This window comes from Physella acuta, unplaced genomic scaffold (genome assembly GCF_028476545.2).
Source record: "Physella acuta isolate Inbredline_101_S28 unplaced genomic scaffold, ASM2847654v3 ptg002095l, whole genome shotgun sequence".
Classification (NCBI taxonomy): domain Eukaryota; kingdom Metazoa; phylum Mollusca; class Gastropoda; family Physidae; genus Physella; species Physella acuta.
In genome coordinates, this window is record NW_026733596.1 from 14,067 (window position 1) to 35,829 (window position 21,763).

The window sequence follows — 21,763 nt, forward strand, 5'->3', positions numbered from 1 at the left end:
AAAATTGACAGTTTTGATAAGTAATATTTTTTTAGAACGTCTCACGAATTTGGAAGATAAATATTGAGCCCACTGAAACACAATTCTTCAAGCCACTGACACACAATTCTTCAAGCCACTGACAAACAATTCTTCAAGGTTATGTAGAGTATAGACATTAACATTTTTAACCAGATCCTTATGTTATAAATTTTATTCTAATTAAGGCTAGCGTAATTAGAAGATTTTATAACTAAAACTCAGCACACTTAAAACACCATGACCAGAATGGTTTAGGTTTTAGTAAAGTTTTAGCTACGCTGAAGTCATGGAATGTCGTATAATTTTCTTTCCAGATAAAACGTGTTTCTGTCTAGTGACTAGTTGTTGGTGCCATGTCGACTTTAGTCGTTAGTACAAACATATAACAAAAAATAAAATAAAGATTCCTCTTTAGACCTAGCGATCCACTGGGCAGATGAAGTAGAGTTCATATGTTTCTTAACCTCGGCATGTGAAGGGATGGTGTGGTCAGCACTTTGCCCAGTCGTCTTTGTTTCCCTAACATGAGATAGGTACTCATTGGAGCTGGGTGGACTTAGGAACGTTCTACTGACTTGAACCCGGATTCGAACTCGAGACTGTGAATGTACAACAAAGATAAAACAAAGATAAAGATATTTGTATCATGGGCTAGGGGAGATTTATATGATGAGCTACAGGAGATTCGTATATTTAGTTGGGGGGAAATTGTATCATGACCCAGGGAGATTTGTATCACGACCTAGAGGAGATTTGTATCATGACCTAGGGGAGATTTGTATCACGAACTAAGGGAGATGTGTATCATGAAATAGGGGAGATTTGTATCAGGACGCAGGGGAGATTTGTATCATGACCTAGGGGAGATTTGTATCATTACCTAGTAGAGATTTGTATCATGAATTTAGTGGAGATTTGTATCATGACCTAATGGAGATTTGTATCATGACATAGGGGAAATGTGTGTACTACAGAACACGAGAGTGAATTCACAATAATAAAAAAAAACATTGTGCATGTCTCCGGGACCTTTATCCACTAGTTAACCTGTACCCCCCCCCCCACTGACTTTAATGAAATAGTGCTCAAATAAACGATGCAACATTTTTTTTTAAACTAATGAAAGTCTGTTCGTCTACTTTCCTTGTACGTTAAAGTCATTGTCTCTTTGCTTTGTTTCTAAAAATAAACCAAAATCCGCACTTTCCCTCTAGTGTGGAGCTAAAACTCCATCAAAATTCTGAATGACTGCAGTTATGTAAACATCGGCCTACTGAACACGACCTGCCCAGCAGTCTAAAACCTGTTGTGTTTGAAATAACAGTCCCGGGCTAAAGGGAGGGAACGCGGGCTGTGAATAAATTACCCCCTGACAAATTTGTAAGCATGACAAGGGAACATGGTGTGTGGGGATTTTAATGAATTACGAAAGTTAATTTATGCTAGAAACTTAATCATCCGCGTCACAAAGTCAGGCAGCCGAAGTCATATTTTGTCAGGACGAGTCATGACAAGGGACGTCAAAGCCCGAAATGTCAAGTCTCAGAACGTCAAGATTAGGTAATGAAGTTTTTATGTTTGCTGGAGTTTTGTTTCCTGCTTGTATTCAAAACTAGTCAAGAAAACTCACGATAACTGTTTTACATATTGAGTTGTTTATGAAGTAGTTTGAGCGAATGTTCTTGTTTTTATAAAAAGAACAATTTGACGATTAGGGTGAAGTATTTCTGCTAAAAAATGAATATATTAACCTATATTAGAGGCGTAGGCTGGATAAGAGGGGGGTTAGAGGGGGTGGGGGAAGAGGGCAACGGCGCTTCACTCTAGGAACAATTTTAGGAGAGTTACGCCTTTTTTTCCCACGTTTTCTTTAACTTGCTTTCTCTGTCTTTCCAATCAAATCTTGCGATCGAAATTTCTGGCACTTCCCAGTTAGCTAGCGCGCTAAAATTTTCAGGGAAGCTTTCTTTTGGATGACCATAGAATATTTCTGAGTTGACTTAAAAACAAGTTAAGTTCAAGAATAGAAAAATCAAGCGAGAGTGATCTCCCCTACATTCTCGCGTATATTCTTACATAACAGTAAGGGGAATGGCAATTTCAGTGCAAATGTGTAATAGAAATGTTATTTTACTTTCCCATAGAAGAAGTATGGAGGAGGTATTGTAATCGCGCAAAAAAGTCTGACCACACTATCCCTTCATATGCTAAGAAGACAGAAACACGTGAACTCTACTTCACCTGCCCCATGTCCCGCCAAGTCCCGTTAGGCAACTTTATTATTCACATCTAAAAAAAAATAATTGGTGTGTCTCGAGCTCGTACTTCACGCTTAGTATCAATTACACTATCATCTCAGCTATTTAGGCACTTTAGCTTTTATGCAGAATATGTGGGGTACTTAAGAAACTTAACTCACGCGAATAGGCCCTATTATTTCAAATTAAATTTTATCCCAGATTCGACAATTCGACATCTAAACAAACAAAGATTTATATAAAATAATTAAGGCCTGAAATAGTTTAGTATAAAAACTCATTTGAAATAGATTCTAGATCTAGATAGAGTCTAGATCTAGAATCTAAGTCTAGTTTTTCCGTAGATCTAGATCTAGAATCCAAATAGATAAAGTAAATTTTATAACTTTAGACCGAGAAAATTGTATTGTATACAATTCATAACGTACGTTTTAATGATAAGTAGATCTAGATCCAAATCAAATTTGAATGAAATAGTTCATTTCTTTATGTTCTAAAATTGGAAGATGACGCCATTTGTTTTGTGTTCTTTCATTAAACTTTTTAAACATGTATCATATATATATATACAAATATATATAAGTAGGCCTATATATATATATATATATATATATATATATATATATATATCACAGTGACACTGCACTTTCTCATATATTTTTTTAAAACGCTTGTGACTCTGCGTAATATACTATTGTATAAAATCTTTGTAGGTTTTAACTATTTAAAAAAAATAACATAGTGCTTTAGGGGGCTTAATACGGCATCTGTTGTTTAGCTTTCCGACACGTTTATCATTGATCTGCATCGACAATGTTGTATCGCTATTGGAAGATGGTCGTTTTCTGAAGCAGGAGTTCATGACAGAAATCTAGGTCACTGATTCTTTTTGTGAGATTTTTTTTCATTCAACCAGAACACATAAAAAAATCGGCATGGGGAAAACCCTTAACAATTTGTAAACGGATACATAAAGCATCTATAGAACGGAAAAATCCGTATATTCCCCTTTGAGAAAGAAACGTATGGCTTTTATTCATGTTTTAAATGTTTTAGATTTTTTATTTGTTTTTGGTTAATTAAAAAAAACTGCACTAAATTATTTAGAAACATTTTCAATTAAAAAAAAAAGAAATAATAGGCCTACAGTAATTACGTCGCTTTTAAGAAAATTCCCCTTCCCCCATACATACAAACGGCGATAAAAGGGAGACAAAGCATGCGTGAGAATAATAATTTATGTACGTATTTTAAAATACACACTAATTTTATATGAAAAAAATTCTCTCTAACAAAGAGAAATGATACAAAATTGCAGCTAAAAAAAATAAAATATGTGTTTATTTTATGTATTCAAACAATGCAAAGGTTTCATTCATGATCTTGAAACAGTAATTTTAATTCTTGTTACATACATTGATATAAAAGCATATCCCTTATTTTGAAGTGGTGGAAACTTGATTACACTTATCTTAGAGTTACTGTCAAGGCTGTACATACGTTGTGGGAAAAAAAAAAAAAAAAAAAATATATGTATTTATATATACAATAAACATACAATATACACTATATAGATATAGAAAAGATTACACCACGTAATCTAACCCTTAGCTCGTGGATAAGTGGTTTCCTAGTTTCCCTTTTTGCTGTTGTATCCATTAATTTTGGTTGTAAATACTATATTTTTCTAGCAACCCTTGCACATAAAAAAAAATCATCCCACAAAACGGTTATACACTTTAACTACAAGATACTAGAATGCTTATGTACGAGTTGTGGGAGCTTTGCTTAGATTTCTAAAAACACTTTTACGATTGAATTAAAAGTGAAATCTCATTTTTATTGTTAGGTTAAGCTTGTTAAAAGGGGAACGGCATGGCGGTAGAGAGCTAGACTGCTAACCCAAAAGTCTCGATTTCGAATCCAGGTTCAAGTCAGCAGACTGTCCCTGAGTTCATCAAGCTCTGATGGGTACCTAACTCACGTTAATGAAAGGAAAGGCAGATGAGGATAGTGCTGACCACATTATCCATTCATATGCCAAGATCAAAGAAACAGGTGAACTCAATTTATTTATTTATTCAATTCATTCAATTACGGTAACAATAGTAGGCACGAAGGCCTTTTTTTCACATTAGCCGTTTTAAAATAAACAAATAAAACAACAATTCAATAACAGCATTAAAATAAACCGGGAGCGATCTCCCCTAAACTTTCTCGAATATTCTTTTATAAAAAAACAGGGGATGGGAACTCGGGATATAGAAATGAATTTTAATCCATTTTATATACTTAAACTTTTTAAAATAGAATAAAATCTCGTAGACAAAATAATTACACACCTGTGAACGCCAAATAAAACGCGCATAATAGTGCGGAATATTATTAGTACTTCATAAATTTACATTCGTTTTTTTTTGAGAAATCGGAAATAGCGTAAATTAGTACTTTCAATCAACGGAAATTACTCAAAATTTGAAAGAAGGTAGAGAATTAGATCTTTTACCTACATGTGAAATTTCATTTATCTATCTGAAATAGTACTCAAGTTATAGGCTTTTTAAAAATTCAAACTAGAAAAAGTACCACTTCCGGTTATCGAAATCGCTCAAACGTTGATCAGGATCTACGATTTTGATAAAATACTTATATATGAAATTTCATCAACCTAGCTGTAACGGTACTCAAGTTATCGTGTTTACACACAGACACACACACAGACATACGGACAGAATTGCAAAGTCCAGTTTTTACGACTCGATAACGCATAAAAAGCCAAAATGTTTATATATTTGTATTAATAATTTTTGCCTGATTAAAATAAGTCCTCTATACTTCGGATGTGATGAAGGACTGAGGAGTAAAAAGGTGAAAACTGTCAAAATTTCATGTTATTTTTGTGCACGATTACAATACTTTCTCTATATTTCGTATATACGAGAAAGTAAAAAGCAATTGCATAGTAACGACATAGCAGTAACATAGTACTAAAAATGTGAATAAAGAAATAATATTACTTAGTTATAATACAAAATGAGATTAAAAAAAGAATATAATAGATGATTGAGAAATGTTTCAATGAGTCAGTTAGAGAGGTCATTAAATAATTGTTGTTTTAGTTTAGATTTGAATATATTTTCAGATCTAGATAGCTTTATTTTATTAGGAAGATTGTTCTACAAATTAGAACCAGAGTAGGCGAAGCTATGATTTTGGAAAAAAAGTTGTCAATGGGAACGGTAAATTAAGACGACGATTTAATTTTATGTTAAAAGAAGATAGGTCTGATAAGTAAGAGGGGGCTGTTTCGTTGAATACTTTATATTAAAAATTGATTTAGTATATATTATCTTTTTATTTAATGGAAGTATTTTAGTTGTAATAAAAGAATACAGACTACTAGACAAGCCCTTTTTTGTAATGATAGAAGAGAACGCTGCTTAGTTATAAAGCTGCCGCTCCACACTACAGAAGCATAATCCAACCTAGATTGAATAAAAGCTTCATAAAAAACTAGCTTGCTCCTATAGTCCAGAAAGTTATTTATCCTTGCTAGTTGAAAAGTTGTCTTTAATAAGGACATTCTTAGAAGATGAATATGATCGGACCAAGTGAGGTTGTGATCTATAACCAATCCTAGGCATTTGTAACCGTTAACTTGTTCAATATGATCTTCATTAATTACTGCGCTTACTATTTGTGAAGTTCCTATTTACGTTCATAACATCACTTTCTTAAAATAATAGTTACATCTCCACCTATAGTGAAACTAAGAAAATTCTATTATAAAGTTTTATTTTTTGTTTGTCTAGACTCTAGACCATACAGTCAAAAAAGCTTTTTTAAATTCCTATTTTGTAAAATTTAAAGATTGTTTTTTTTTAGTTTTTTTTTTTTTTTTTTTTTTTTTTTTAAAGTGAATTTGATATTCCAGCTCATAACTTGCTAGAAAATTCTATTATTTAAAGCTGTAGTTATATTTATAATGATTTAGTTCTTTTTTTCTAGTTTTTAGACCATCAAAATGTACTCCCCTGAATACGACGTGTCTTGCATTGTGGTTTTGCTAGAGGATGCGGAGAGTAATCCCTGTGAGCAGTTACGATGTTGACTTTGACTTGGTTGAGTAAATAGAGAGAGAACATGAGAGAATGAGAGAGAGAGAAAATGAGAGAATGAGAGAGAGAGAGAGAGAGAGAGAAAGAAAGAGGGAGAGATGGAGAAGATACTAATTCCGTAGTAGACATTTGCCAAACGAAATTAATTTCATGGAAGAATTACTTTCCTGTTTTCTATATTAACATTAAAGTTAGTATTTACCTTGCATAGGATGAAATATTCTTCCATGTTGTCAACAGTCACATTTGAATGGTGTTTTACCCCAAAAACAAAAATGGTGCACATCTTAACAGAATAAGACAGAAAATTCTGCCCATGTACAATATTGAAACAATAGCGAAAATGTATTTTACTAATGTTTTATGCTTACGACTGAAATGACACAGCTACTTGTTAGTTTCTCATTTAAAATGCATTTCATTATATGTACTTTATGAATTTTGTATTCCATAGAAACATGTCAATCAAGTGAAGTTGACGTATACTTTTGCTGTGCTGCATAAGCGTGAACACATTTTGGGCTGAATAATGTGCAGTACCGACATTGACATCCAATGACCTGGACAGACAACTAACGACCTTGACACAACCCATAAAGCTGACAGACAAATCATGACAAGGGACGTCAAAGCTCGAAACGTCAAGTCTCAGAACGTCAAGATTAGGTAATGAAGTTTTTATGTTTGCTGGAGTTTTGTTTCCTGCTTGCATTCAAAACTAGTCAAGATCGATGAAGTCTGTGAGAGGAGCATGGCGACTAGGATGTGGTGACACCATCAACTTACTCTTAAGCAAAAGCAGACACCACCCCGCTTCAGCCTATTTGACACCGCTAATACGACGAAGATCGGAGAGATAAGAGCCGTTTCATCCAGTGTTGTTCAGTACATCGTATATTTAATTAGAGATGAATGAAGAAGGTGCTTAGATAAAGAGTGAGAGCATTCATTTAATGAAAAACTCGAAAAATTGTTCTAGTTCTGCTAGTAAGGAAAAAGAAGCAAAGATAAGGCTTAATTCGACTTATAAAATAATTAATCAACGTCAGCACACTGGCGTTGTTTTAAAGTATAATTGATAGCAGAAAAAAGACTTCACTTACAAATAAAAAGAAAAGCGTGGGTCGATACATTATTATTTAAATAGTAGTTCATTATCATATGTTTAAAGATAATCATTTATTTTCTCTTTTTTTTTGGTGCAGCATTACATAAAAGCTTGTTATTAAAACGTTTTATGGATTTTATTTTAGTACTTAAATTTTTAATTCAATAGAGTTGCATGACTAAAAACTATTGAATAAACATGAAAAAGTCGTGTTGTATAGCGCGGTAAATAGTACTTTATATAGAAAAATTGTAAGTGATTCTTTAAATATTAATTAAGCATCCAATTAAGTCAAAGACAGGCCCTCACCTGGAATCCACAGAGCAGGAGGAGGAGAGGCAGACAAAGAAAGACCTGGAGACGTGACCCGGAAGAAGACACCAAGAAGAGTAGATACACCTGGGGACAGTTAAAGAGACTAGTCCTAGACAGAGACGTCTGAAAAGCTCTTGTCAGCGCCCTAAGTCCTAGTAGGAATGACAAGCAAACCTAACCTAACCTAAACTAATTAAGTAAAATTTGATGTCAGATTGCATTGTCATCGGATCTTGACCAAATTGCCAAGATTCAAAGAAATTGGTCGGTTAGAAGTGGTCGAAATTTCACTCTCCAGTTACAATCATAACGACAGACAGAAGCAAGTTAAATAAAAGCTTGTAATAAAATCAAACTTCCTTTAAAAATTATAAAATTATATATGCCAAAAAATAGAATCTAAATAAAAATCGCCGCAGACCGAAATAAGCACGTTGTTTTATTCTGTCGTCCGTTTATCGGTATAAGCACTTCCAAATATATGAGCCGCGCTTTATTGAATTTCTTATTGATTAATATTGATTTTTCTTCTTTAATTAGATCGTACAATTTTAGCATGGGAAAACCCTTTAAAATTTCTAACCGTGTAAATTCTAGAGCGGGGAAATCCGTATATCCACTTTTTTTTAATAACTTAATGCATTTTATACATATTTTTAATGTTCTAGGTTGTTTTTTTTTTTTTTTTTTTTTTTTTTTTTTTTGAAAATTAATTACAATAATTTAATACATTCATAAAGAAAAAAAGATAATTGGTCTACAATAATTGCGTCACTTTTAAGAAATGTTTACCCACAAATGACCATATTTGGTTAAGTAAGGGAGATAAAGTATAATTGAAGTATAAGTGAAAATAATTATTTATTTGCATCTTTTAAAATAAGATACACATTCTTTAATTTGAAAATAATGCACTTTAAAATAGCAAATTATTAGATGTAAGGAAAAATGTGTTTATGAACCTTTTTCATTTATTCAAACATAATTTAATAGCCTGTATTTACTCTCTCGAAACCATAATTTTATTTAATCCCGTAAACAACAGTATAAAAGCTTTTCCAATCGATCAACGGTTGGGAAACTCTAAATGCGCTTATCTTAGGGTTGTTCGAGGGCCAGTGTTGCTTGAAAATACATTAACTGCAGACCACACACATCATGTGTAATTCTGGATTAGCTTGGTAGCGTAATCCAGGTTATCATATGAAACGTACGCCTGGAGCTAGACCATTGTTACATGGTGTAGCACTAAGTAGTACAACTAAACCAAACCATGGATATGTAACAATACTTGATATTAATACATAACCTACGGCAAAACTATAGTTCTACAGACCGTAAAACTGGAGAATTAAGTTTAAACAAATGAATTGTTCCTGCAGCAAGGGTTCCTTAGCCCATGGGTAAGTGATTTAATAGTTTCCTTTTGAATCTAATTTTTTAAAATGTTTATTTAACTAACGCCTGTTCACATAAGATAAATTTCCTTCCCAAAAATAATACCAATATTCCCCGCAGTGGTGTTACTAGATCTGGTATAAAGATTTTCAAAAACTGTTCTCATACATTTAACGTTGACTTCCGGCTACTCAGTATTAGATAAAGTCATTGTAGTTTACCATTGTCTTAAAACATGGAAAAGTGATTTAGTGGGGTGATATATATATTATTTTACTTATGTTGCTTAGCTAGAGCTGTGAAAGATAAAATAAAGATATACATTTTTAACACTGAAATTCGATTAATTAATTCGATCTGATTTTAGTTTGTATCTCTACTTTCTATAATTATAGTATAGATACAGATGTAGATGTAGATGTAGATGTAGATGTAGATGTAGATGTAGATGTAGATGTAGGTGTAGGTGTAGGTGTAGGTGTAGGTGTAGGTGTAGGTGCATATGCAGATGCAGATGCAGATGCAGATGCAGATGCAGATGCAGATGCAGATGAAGATGCAGATGCAGATGTAGATGTAGATATAGATGTAGATGTAGATGTAGATGTAGATGTAGATGTAGACTACACGTTATCCTTTGATAACAGTGGATTTCAGGGGTCTTCCGTAATGACGTCACGTTTGTTTGACGATTTGTATCTTTCCCCTCCCCTAATTCAGTATCACCTCGGTCAGCTAAGTACTACATACCATAGGGTGAAAACATGTTACGCGTATATTATTTTTAATTAAATTATATCCTAATTTAGCCTATTCCATTGTAAATAAAAGAAAAAAAGAATTATATATAACATTTAAGGCCTGAAGTAGTTAGTAAAGAAATTCAATTATTTATTCTGTGTTTACTTTGGATTGGCCTAGATTCTAGATCTGGAATCTAGACACAATCTGCGAACAGACGAAAAATGGCTTTAGTTTAGTTTATCGGTGGCTGTAGATAAAATCTTTGTATTCCGTGAAGCTAAAAAGCAAAGATTTATATCTATATTTAATAAGCCTGGTAAGAACCAAAGGAATGAAGCGACCGATACACGGTCATCCAACCCATATCCAAGACAGTCGGAGTTTGCCGTGTTGAGGCCTGCCTGGCTAATGGGAGACACCTCCTGAGCCGGTGATGTCCCTTAAGAAGTAACGAAAAAAAAAGTTAACTGCCTCTAAAGTGGATTGGGATAGTCCTGTAGTTTTATTTTTTGATTACTAATTTCATTATTCTGGCGAAACAAGTGGATGCTTTTATATGAATAAATATTATTTCATAGTTTAAAATTATTTATTTTAATAACAAATCAATTTTTTTTTACCTAATCCTAATCCTAATCAAATAATAAAATATTGAAATAAAAATGTTATTGGCTCTTTGAAACTGGGAAATTTTGTAAATTGTAAATTTTGGCTCTTCCTTCTCAAAAGGTTGCCGACCCCTGCTAGGCAGTCAAAAAAAGAATGAAAACTGTAACAAATGAATAAAAATAAATCATATTTTAAATAATGTTTATGAAAAAAAAAAATCTGTCTCTGTCGAATAGTGAGGGACAGACACATACGAGTCGTTCAGCGGGCACAGGGTTGGGAACCCCTGGCCTAAGGGGTGATAACTCCTGTTTGATTTTGGTGTTATCACGTTGGATGTTTGTTTTTTTTTTTGTTTTTTGTTTTTTTTTTTGTTTTTTAAATTAAAACAATTGACATCAAACATGTGTTAACATAATTATTTTACATACTTTTCATCACATTTTGTACATTTAAAATACAAGAAGGAAAAGGAAAACAAAAATAACACACGAATCGAAGTTGGTGGTTTGGGTGAATGGGGAGGGGGTAGGTACGATCACTGGAGCAGGTAAGGGGGTCATGGTGGTATCAGGGGTGAGGGTGATTGGGGCAGATGGGGTGGCTCGCGGTGGCTAACGAAGCGTGAAGGAGTGAACATCTTACAGTAAATGAGGGTGAATGTTTGTAACTTATGCACACAAAGGAAACTAGGGCTGGTCGAAAAAAAAAGGTACACATCACATGGTGTATTCTCTCACGCTATGTATAGCCAGTAGAGTAGTCACACAAACAAAAAAAAAGCTTAGTTGTTTTACACAGATTTCATTACATCTGTACAAAAGTGAATTACACAAATTAGATAAATAAATAAATGGATAAATATTCGAAGCTGATGTTTGGGTGGGTGGTGAGGTCGTTGGAACAGTTGGGGGGGGGGGGGGGGAATGTGCGGTTATCATGTCTGAGGGTGATGGGGCGGGGGGGGGGGGGTGGGGGGTGGGGGGTGGATGTGTCTGACGAGGCATGGAGAGATTGTGTCTAAGGCGAACCAAGGGTCAAACTCTGTGCTGTGTGATCTAAATGCTGAAGTGTTGCTATTTATAGTGTGTGTGGGGTGGGGGGGGAGGGAGGGTTTGGGAACTCCTGTTTTTTTTTTTTTTTTAATTTATTGAATACTAGGCATACTGCCTAGCTTCGCTTAGGTTTTCAAAAACATTTGATAATTTGAATACTAATTATTTGGTGATGGATGAGGTGTGGAGTGCTTAAATTTAAACAGTAATGCTAATTTTAGAGAAGATGTTGTATGTTGTTTAACAATCGCTTGCAGAGCAAAAATTAAAAAGTACGCAATTTATAACTAAAATGGAATTAGAAATATAGAGGTTCCATTAACAGTATATCTCATAATTTATATTACACTAGGCATGCTGCCCAGCTTCGCTTAGGCTTTCGAAAACATTGAGAATTTGAATGCTTAATTAATTCGCCCGAGGGTCGGTCTACGACCTCAAGAGTTATGAAGAGGTTCCTCCGTGGACATTTTTTTTTTCGATTTATAGCTCATATAAGGTACCGGTCAGTCGAGGTCAGTTTTGACCCCCTCATCGTAGACTTTTCGGCCAACCGGCCCCCGTGTTCTGTCGCCCCAAGGCAAGGTCCTGCCAAATTTGAAGCGACTGCGGCGCCGGGAAGTGCCCTATCGGACACCCGACAATCTAGATCTAGATTCCTAATAGAATTTTTTTTTTAAGTTTAGCCCGAGCATAATAAAAAAAATACATTAACCAAGTTGACTTGGTGTGTCTAACATCTCCGCTATTTAGGCACCTTATAAAATACAGAGAATGAAACACGTATTTTAAAATCTTAACTTACGCGAATATGCCTATTCTTTCAAATTAATTTTTTTATCCCAAATTAGCCAGTTCCAAACAAAGATTTTGTATAAAATAAATAAGTCTTGAAATAGTTTAGTCCTAATATAGAAATTTATTTTTGGAATAGATTTTAGAGAAGTTAGAGTCTAAATCTAGATCTTAGCGTCTACGTCTAGATCTAGTTATTGCGTAGATTTAGGTTTAGTCTAGATCTAGAATCTCTAGATCTAGAATCCAAATAAATAAAATAAATTTTATGAGTTTAGGCCGGAAAAATTGTATTGTATACATTTCATAGTGTACGTAGATCTAAATCAAATTTGAATGAAATAGTTCATTTCTTTTTATTGTAAACACGGCAGATGACGTCATTAGTTAATGTATAAACATTAGTGACGTTAGAGTTTTATGCGTTCTTTTTCACACTTATTAATGCTTTTCCGGTTGCATAAAAAATACTGTTTCTCTACATTCGAATACGCCTTTATTTTTTATTTTTCTTCTTTAAATAAAATTGTGGTTATACATTTAAAACATCTAACATATTATTTTCAACAAAAGTCCGTATAAAGGTATCCATATATGGCTGCCGATTCTGACGTGATGTCCGGCGAAAATATTTTGCGGACAGACAGAGAGAGAGAGAGAGAGGTGCGAATTTGGGTTTTATATATTAGGATTGACTTTAAAAATTAATTTTTTATTTAATTATGATACGTAGCTTAATTAACAACTTATTAGGTTTAAAACAAATGTTATACTTTGTCGTTTTCTGTTTCTGTTTAAAATAGTATACAATTATTTGAAAAATAATTATTAAAAAGGTTACCTCCCTTGAAAATGGACCGAATGACGTATTTTTTTGTTTACTTTTTTTTAAAAACAGTTACTATGCTTATATTAAAAAATTGATATAAGAACATATTTAACGACTACAATGGATTTTTCCGACGTGAATAACGTTTTTTTTTGTTACCCTCCAGGGTCGGTCTACGACCTCAAATAATATTAAGGGGATCGTTCGTCAATTTATTTATATATATCTCATATAAGGAGAATTTCACTCGCGGTCATCTTTTAGCCCTGCTCGAGGGCTTTGAGTCTGACCAACAGTTTTTCCATACGGCCTAGTCAGCTATAGAAGTGTATGCAAAACATTAGCTTGATGTACAGAGGTTAAGTAACCTAAAACTTGTGTTGGAAATTCCCTGTTTTTCCCATAAAATACAAAGATTATATAGGAAAATACAACTGGTCAGTTTTGACCGCTTTACGAAGTTTTCCCAGATATGCCGAGTTTTTTGTGACACCCCTAGGTGTTCTTCTACCACCTCACAAAATATCAAGGGGGGTCGTTGGAGGAAATTTTTTTTCGTAATAGAGCTCATATAAACAGAATTTCACTCGCGGTCACTTTTTAGCCCTCGTCGAGGGCTTTGAGTGTAACCGACAGTTTTCCCTAAATGTCAAGCCATTGACCTAGGAGCATGCAAAAAATTAGCCAGATATACTGAGCTTAAGTACCCTAAAGTCTGCGTTGAAATGACCCTCTGTTTTTCCCATAAAATACAAAGATTATATAGGGAAATACGACTGGTCAGTTTTGACCGCTTTACGAAGTTTTCCCAGATATGCCGAGTTTTTTATGACACCCCTAGGTGTTCTTCTACCACCTCACAAAATATCAAGGGGGGTCGTCGGAGGAAAAAAATTTTCGTAATATAGCTCATATAATGAGAATTTCACTCGCGGTCACTTTTTAGCCCTCGTCGAGGGCTTTGAGTCAAACCGACAGTTTTCCCTAAAGGTCAAGCCATTGACCTAGGAGCATGCAAAAAATTAGCCAGATATACTGAGCTTAAGTACCCTAAAGTCTTCGTTGAAATGACCCTCTGTTTTTCCCATAAAATACAAAGATTATATTGGGAAATACAACTGGTCAGTTTTGACCGCTTTACGAAGTTTTCCCAGACATGCCGAGTTTTTTATGACACCCCTAGGTGTTCTTCTACCACCTCACAAAATATCAAGGGGGGTCGTCGGAGGAAATTTTTTTTCGTAATAGAGCTCATATTAAGAGAATTTCACTCGCGGTCACTTTTTAGCCCTCGTCGAGGGCTTTGAGTCAAACCGACAGTTTTCCCTAAAGGTCAAGCCATTGACCTAGGAGCATGCAAAAAATTAGCCAGATATACTGAGCTTAAGTACCCTAAAGTCTGCGTTGAAATGACCCTCTGTTTTTCCCATAAAATACAAAGATTATATAGGGAAATACAACTGGTCAGTTTTGACCGCTTTACGAAGTTTTCCCAGATATGCCGAGTTTTTTATGACACCCCTAGGTGTTCTTCTACCACCTCACAAAATATCAAGGGGGGTCGTCGGAGGAAATTTTTTTTCGTAATAGAGCTCATATTAAGAGAATTTCACTCGCGGTCACTTTTAAGCCCTCGTCGAGGGCTTTGAGTGTAACCGACAGTTTTCCCTAAAGGCCAAGCCATTGACCTAGGAGCATGCAAAAAATTAGCCAGATATACTGAGCTTAAGTATCCTAAAGTCTGCGTTGAAATGACCCTCTGTTTTTCCCATAAAATACAAAGATTATATAGGGAAATACAACTGGTCAGTTTTGACCGCTTTACGAAGTTTTCCCAGATATGCCGAGTTTTTTATGACACCCCTAGGTGTTCTTCTACCACCTCACAAAATATCAAGGGGGGTCGTCGGAGGAATTTTTTTTTCGTAATATAGCTCATATAATGAGAATTTCACTCGCGGTCACTTTTTAGCCCTCGTCGAGGGCTTTGAGTCAAACCGACAGTTTTCCCTAAAGGTCAAGCCATTGACCTAGGAGCATGCAAAAAATTAGCCAGATATACTGAGCTTAAGTACCCTAAAGTCTGCGTTGAAATGACCCTCTGTTTTTCCCATAAAATACAAAGATTATATAGGGAAATACAACTGGTCAGTTTTGACCGCTTTACGAAGTTTTCCCAGATATGCCGAGTTTTTTATGACACCCCTAGGTGTTCTTCTACCACCTCACAAAATATCAAGGGGGGTCGTCGGAGGAATTTTTTTTTCGTAATATAGCCCATATAAGGCGCCGGTCAGTCGAGGTCAGTTTTGACCTCCTCTCCGTAGACGTTTTGCCAAACCGTCACCGGCCCTCGTGTTCTATCGCCCCAAGGCACCATCGTGCCAAATTTGACGCGCCTGCATCGCCGGGAAGTGCCCTATCGGGCACTTGACCACTTTGCTTTATATTTTTTTTTTTTAATATTTTTTATTTTCCCTCCACACAGTGTACTCCACTCGAGCAAGGAGCTCACTGTGCGGATAGGTCGCATTTTTATTACATGAAAATTACATGAAATATCATACAATGTACAATCAGTTTCACGTCTTGATTCTTGTTTCTTCTTGTCTTTGCTTTCTTGCCTTTAGACTTCAGTTTCCTTTCTTGAATCTGCTTTTCCGTCTTGATTCTTGTTACTTCCTGTTTTAATTTGTCTTTACTTTCCATCTTTTTGTCTTTTCTTGCCTTTCAGTATCTTCAATGATTTTGCTTCTTTAATTTCTCCTGTAATTTTGCTTCTTTATTTTCTTTTTTAATTTTGCTTCTTTATTTTCTCTTGTAATTTTGCTTCTTTATTTTGCTTCTTTATTTTCTCTTTTAATTTATCATTTCTTTATTGATTTCTAAAGAGCTTTGAGTATAGGTTCAATTGTGTTGGGACGGAACATCCTACCTAAGATTGCTCCTAGGTAGGCGTCGTCTTGCTCAGGGGTCGGCAACCTGCGGCTCGCGAGCCGCATGCGGCTCTTTTGATATCAAGATGCGGCTCTCCAGCTCCTTGCACTAATACTAATAATCTTAATAAAAAATACAATATTTGAAATAAAAAAAAATGTTTGTGGCTCTTTAAAACCTGGGAAATTTTGAAAATCGTAACTTTTGGCTCTTCGGCTTCAAAAGGTTGCCGACCCCTGGTCTAGCTGAAAAGAATTGATTATTAGCCACTCGTACATTGAAGCCACCATGGTACAAGTACTAGGTGGCTCTTCTCGAGAGCTATGTGCAATCGAGGGATGTGTGGGCGCAACACCACACGATCTTTTGCATTCGATGCCTCGATGACCAACTTCTCAGCCCCGGCAGCCAGCCCTAAAAAGGGCTTGCCGCTAGCCGACCAAATGACTAAGATTTATGTAGATACATAACAGATACTACACTTTGATCTTAGCCAAAAGGCCGAGAAGCGATCCACTTTGCTTTATTTTATTTTTTTTTTTTTTTTTTTTTTTTTTTTTTTTTTTTTTTTTTTTTGCTTTATATATATAGATTTACACCAACTACAACGATTGCAACATCTTAACACGTAAGGGATCTCAACTATACCAAAATATAATACATATTTTTATTGTCTTTTAGTTTTTAATAAAGATAAAATAAAGCATTAGATTTTATTTAAAAAATTGCAATATTTAGAATTGTTCAAAACTGTTAGTATTCCAAAATTAATACATATTTTCAATTAATTGAAAACTCCAATTAAACAACGTGTTTGCACAGTTTGTGTGTTTATCAATTTAAATTTTAAGTTATTTCCCTTACCATACGCTTTTTACTTTCTAGTATACAAAGTATAGAGGAAGTATTGTAATCGTGCAATAGATAAACCGGGAATGATCTCCCCTAAACGTTCTCGAATATTCTTATATAAGTTTATTCTAGGTTTTCTTCCTTTCAGTGCGCTTTTTTGTACTTTCTTTTAATCTTGCACAAAAATCACATGAAATTTTGACAGTTTTCAAGGTTTTACTTCTCAGTACTTCGTCATATACGGAGTAGATCTATATAGGATTTATTTCAATCAGGCAAAAATTCTAAAGCCAGATTTATAAAATGTTTGGAGTTTTACGCGTAATCGAGTCGAAAAAACTGGGCCTTGCAATTCTGTCTGTGTTTGTGTGTGTATTTCTGTGAACACGATAACTTGAGTACCGTTACAGCTAGGTCGATGAAATTTCATATATAAGTATTATCAGTGGCGTAACAAGGTCGGGTGTCACCCGGTGCGGCATCTAATGTGGTGTCACCCCACACACCCAGCGGAAAATTAAAAAGTTATATAATGTATATATATATATATATATATATATATATATATATATATATATATATATATATATATATATATATATATATATATATATATATATATATATATATATATATATATATGTTCCATATACCCTTGTAAGTAAGTGTATACGCGCAGTTTCTTCCAGGCATCTCTTCGGGGGGGGGGGGGGGGGGGGGAGGGAGGCTCTGCCTGCCCCCTCCCGAAAATCGTCTATCGCCCCAAACGAAATAGAATTAATTTGTCTGGCTCTCCCCCCCCCCCCCCCCCCCCCTTTTCCCACCCCGAAGAAAGTAGTCTAGAAAACACGGTATAAGCATGTTTATATGTATTCGATTAAATCTTTTTTTTTTCTGGATGTATTTAATAGTTTTAATTTTAATGAATAGGAAAATGAGTGAAATAGCTACCAAATCATTTTTACTTTCTCGTATATAAGAAGTATAGAGAAAGTATTTGACGTTTTATACCTCACTGATACGGAAAAACATAATTTTGCAATCTTGTCCGTATGTGTGTGTGTGTGTGTGTGTCTGTCTGTCTGTGCAAACACGATAACTTGAGTACCGTTACAGCTAGGTTGATGAAATTTTATATATAAGTATTTTATCAAAATCGTAGATACGTATCAACTTTTGAGCGATTTCCGATAACCGGAAGTAGTACTTTGTCTACTTTGAATTTTTCAAAAGCCTATAACTTGAGTACTATTTCAGATAGATAAATAAAATTTCACATGTAAGTAAATAATCTAATTCTCTACCTTCTATCAAACTTTGAGTAATTTCCGCTATTTCCAATTTCTCAAAAAAAACGTGTGTAAATCTATAAAGTACTAATAATATTGCGCACTATTATGCACATCTTTATTTGACGTTCACTTGGTGTGCAATTCTTTTTCCACGAGATTTTATTCTATTTTAAAAAGTTTAAGTATTTAAAATGGATTAAAAATCATGTCTATATCCCGAGTTCCCATACCCTGTTTTTCATATAAGAATATTTGAGAAAGTTTAGGGGAGATCACTCCCGGTTTATTTACTTCTTGAGATATATGAACAAATTTAGTGCACACTATCTTAGAATTATGAGTTCTTGACATAGCAACTTTCAAAAAAGCTCTGGGACCGTTTTAAAAAATCAGTTTGCACCCCTACATATTGTCTTGTTCAGTTACCAATATCCTTGAATATTCAGTAAAATCGATTACATTAAGGTCTTTGAGTTGAGATTGTCCCAAAATGGTAGCTAGTTGGATTTTAGTGGGATTATCTTCATTATTTATTAAACTTTCTTACTAGCATATTTATTTTAGGTTTATCCATTTAGCAGACTATGCAACATGTCTCACAAACTAGGTACCCTGTTAGCAGTATCGATACCGCATTTTCATATTCCTTCGCTTTATGGAAATATGTCACCAATTTTAATACATTTTTTTCTCTCAAAGAATTTTAATAGTTAAACTAGTGAACGAGCAGATTCAAAGATAATAAAAAAACCTTTTTAAATTAGTAAAAATTGTACGAATTGAGCTAATATGATGTGGAAGTTGAATTAGGCATACGATAACTGAAACACAAAGTTGACTTTAGTCACCTATAAGTGAAAGTTGGTGTCACCAGACTTTAGTCATCTATAAGTGAAAGTTGGTGTCACCAGACTTTAGTCACCTATAAGTAAAAGTTGGTGTCACCAGACTTTAGTCACCTATAAGTGAAAGTTGGTGTCACCAGACTTTAGTCACCTATAAGTGAAAGTTGGTGTCACCAGACTTTAGTCACTTATAAGTGAAAGTTTGTGTCACCAGACTTTAGTCACCTATAAGTAAAAGTTGGTGTCACCAGACTTTAGTCACCTATAAGTAAAAGTTGGTGTCACCAGACACAAGTCACCTATAACTGAAAGAAAGTTTGTATCACCACATTTTAGTCACCTATAACTGAAAGAAAGTTGGTATCACCAAATTTTACTCACCTATAACTGAAAGAAAGTTGGTGTCACCAAATTTTAGTCACCTATAAGTGAAAGAAAATTGTTGTCACCAAATTTTAGTCACCTATAACTGAAAAAAAGTTGGTATCACCTAATTTTAGTCACCTATAACTGAAAGAAAGTTGGTATCACCAAATTTTAGTCACCTATAACAGAAAGAAAGTTGGTATCACCAAATTTTAGTCACCTATAAGTGAAAGACAGTTGGTGTCGCCAGATTTTAGTCACCTATAATTGAAAGAAAGTTGGTATCACCACATTTTAGTCACCTATAACTGAAAGAAAGTTGGTATCACCACATTTTAGTCACCTATAACAGAAAGAAAGTTGGTATCACCAAATTTTAGTCACCTATAACAGAAAGAAAGTTGGTATCACCAAATTTTAGTCACCTATAACCGAAAGAAAGTTGGTATCACCAAATTTTAGTCACCTTTAACCGAAAGAAAGATTGGTATCACCAAATTTTAGTCACCTATAACTGAAAGAAAGTTGGTATCACCACATTTTAGTCACCTATAATTGAAAGAAAGATTGGTATCACCAAATTTTAGTCACCTATAACCGAAAGAAAGTTGGTATCACCAAATTTTAGTCACCTATAACAGAAAGAAAGTTGGTATCACCAAATTGTAGTCACCTATAACTGAAAGAAAGATTGGTATCACCAAATTTTAGTCACCTATAACTGAAAGAAAGTTGGTATCACCAAATTTTAGTCACCTATAACCAAAAGAAAGTAGGTGTCACCAGATGTTAGTCACCTATAACCGAAAGAAAGTTGGTATCACCAAATTTTAGTCACCTATAACAGAAAGAAAGTTGGTATCACCAAATTTTAGTCACCTATAACCGAAAGAAAGTTGGTATCACCAAATTTTAGTCACCTATAACAGAAAGAAAGTTGGTATCACCAAATTTTAGTCACCTATAACCGAAAGAAAGTTGGTATCACCAAATTTTAGTCACCTTTAACCGAAAGAAAGATTGGTATCACCAAATTTTAGTCACCTATAACCGAAAGAAAGTTGGTATCACCAAATTTTAGTCACCTATAACAGAAAGAAAGTTGGTATCACCAAATTGTAGTCACCTATAACTGAAAGAAAGATTGGTATCACCAAATTTTAGTCACCTATAACTGAAAGAAAGTTGGTATCACCAAATTTTAGTCACCTATAACCAAAAGAAAGTAGGTGTCACCAGATGTTAGTCATCTATAACAGAAAGAAAGTTGGTATCACCAAATTTTAGTCACCTATAACCGAAAGAAAGTTGGTATCACCACATTTTAGTCACCTATAATTGAAAGAAAGATTGGTATCACCAAATTTTAGTCACCTATAACCGAAAGAAAGTTGGTATCACCAAATTTTAGTCACCTATAACAGAAAGAAAGTTGGTATCACCAAATTGTAGTCACCTATAACTGAAAGAAAGATTGGTATCACCAAATTTTAGTCACCTATAACTGAAAGAAAGTTGGTATCACCAAATTTTAGTCACCTATAACCAAAAGAAAGTAGGTGTCACCAGATGTTAGTCATCTATAACAGAAAGAAAGTTGGTATCACCAAATTGTAGTCACCTATAACTGAAAGAAAGATTGGTATCACCAAATTTTAGTCACCTATAACTGAAAGAAAGATTGGTATCACCAAATTTTAGTCACCTATAACTGAAAGAAAGTTGGTATCACCAAATTTTAGTCACCTATAACTGAAAGAAAGATTGGTATCACCAAATTTTAGTCACCTATAAGTGAAAGAAAATTGTTGTCACCAGATTTTAGTCACCTATAAGTGAAAGAAAGTTTGTATCACCACATTATAGTCACCTATAACTGAAAGAAAGATTGGTATCACCAAATTTTAGTCACCTTGCTGATTTCACACAGTTCATCGATATCCGTTCGTACACTTTCTGGGGGCGTTACCATATTCCTCTCAAAGGCGACAAAACACGGACAAGAGAACAGCAACAACGCCTTACTTCTATTCAATAATCTTTGTAAACTCTTGTGACAGTGCATGCCATAGTATAAACTATGTGTAGTTTAACTATTTTAAACACACTTTGATGTGCACTTTACAACGGTTTCTGTGCTTCGGTTTACTGACATATGTTTCAAATTGATTTGCGCAGTTATTTTAAACATGAGGATAAGTATGCGTATAAAGCCTATAGA

The 21,763-nt window shown here is 34.4% G+C and overlaps 1 pseudogene; it reads right to left on the bottom strand.

The window, feature by feature from the left end:
• Positions 1–16,606: 16,606 nt before the first annotated feature.
• Positions 16,607–16,700, bottom strand: LOC131932147 (uncharacterized; annotated as a pseudogene).
• Between the last annotated feature and the right edge of the window lie 5,063 nt (positions 16,701–21,763).